We start from the raw sequence: 1,466 nt of genomic DNA, 5'->3' as shown, positions 1-1,466 counted from the left end.
ATCAGCGCACACTCCGCTGCAGAGTGAAAATCTCATTCTGGAAACATCCCCCAGGCTGTGGCTAAGCCATGTCTCCGCAATATCCTTTCTTTCAGGAGTGCTAGTTCTGCATGGTTCGCAGGAGAGCTTCTGTAAAGTTTGGAAGGTAGGAGACGAGGTACTGGCAGAAGTAAAGCTGTGAGTACCGGGCGTGAGTCGTGCTTCGGTAGCTCAGTTGGTAGAGCACTTGCCCGCGAAAGGCAAAGGTCCCGAGTTCGAGTCTCGGTCGGGCACACAGTTTTAATCTGCCAGGAAGTTTCATATCAGCGCACACTCCGCTGCAGAGTGAAAATCTCATTCTGGAAACATCCCCCAGGCTGTGGCTAAGCCATGTCTCCGCAATATCCTTTCTTTCAGGAGTGCTAGTTCTGCATGGTTCGCAGGAGAGCTTCTGTAAAGTTTGGAAGGTAGGAGACGAGGTACTGGCAGAAGTAAAGCTGTGAGTACCGGGCGTGAGTCGTGCTTCGGTAGCTCAGTTGGTAGAGCACTTGCCCGCGGAAGGCAAAGGTCCCGAGTTCGAGTCTCGGTCGGGCACACAGTTTTAATCTGCCAGGAAGTTTCATATCAGCGCACACTCCGCTGCAGAGTGAAAATCTCATTCTGGAAACATCCCCCAGGCTGTGGCTAAGCCATGTCTCCGCAATATCCTTTCTTTCAGGAGTGCTAGTTCTGCATGGTTCGCAGGAGAGCTTCTGTAAAGTTTGGAAGGTAGGAGACGAGGTACTGGCAGAAGTAAAGCTGTGAGTACCGGGCGTGAGTCGTGCTTCGGTAGCTCAGTTGGTAGAGCACTTGCCCGCGAAAGGCAAAGGTCCCGAGTTCGAGTCTCGGTCGGGCACACAGTTTTAATCTGCCAGGAAGTTTCATATCAGCGCACACTCCGCTGCAGAGTGAAAATCTCATTCTGGAAACATCCCCCAGGCTGTGGCTAAGCCATGTCTCCGCAATATCCTTTCTTTCAGGAGTGCTAGTTCTGCATGGTTCGCAGGAGAGCTTCTGTAAAGTTTGGAAGGTAGGAGACGAGGTACTGGCAGAAGTAAAGCTGTGAGTACCGGGCGTGAGTCGTGCTTCGGTAGCTCAGTTGGTAGAGCACTTGCCCGCGAAAGGCAAAGGTCCCGAGTTCGAGTCTCGGTCGGGCACACAGTTTTAATCTGCCAGGAAGTTTCATATCAGCGCACACTCCGCTGCAGAGTGAAAATATCATTCTGGAAACATCCCCCAGGCTGTGGCTAAGCCATGTCTCCGCAATATCCTTTCTTTCAGGAGTGCTAGTTCTGCATGGTTCGCAGGAGAGCTTCTGTAAAGTTTGGAAGGTAGGAGACGAGGTACTGGCAGAAGTAAAGCTGTGAGTACCGGGCGTGAGTCGTGCTTCGGTAGCTCAGTTGGTAGAGCACTTGCCCGCGAAAGGCAAAGGTCCCGAGTTCGAGTCT

At 52.3% G+C, this 1,466-nt stretch overlaps 1 non-coding gene across 1 annotated transcript; it reads left to right on the top strand.

The window, feature by feature from the left end:
* Positions 1 to 499: 499 nt before the first annotated feature.
* On the top strand, positions 500 to 574 carry Trnap-cgg (transfer RNA proline (anticodon CGG)). The gene has a single exon. It is a non-coding gene; the product is annotated as a tRNA-Pro (tRNA).
* Positions 575 to 1,466: the final 892 nt, after the last annotated feature.

Source organism: Schistocerca nitens, chromosome 3 (assembly GCF_023898315.1).
Source record: "Schistocerca nitens isolate TAMUIC-IGC-003100 chromosome 3, iqSchNite1.1, whole genome shotgun sequence".
Classification (NCBI taxonomy): Eukaryota; Metazoa; Arthropoda; class Insecta; order Orthoptera; family Acrididae; genus Schistocerca; species Schistocerca nitens.
The sequence above is the reverse complement of the archived record's forward strand: the minus strand, read 5'-3'. Positions and strand labels throughout refer to the sequence as shown.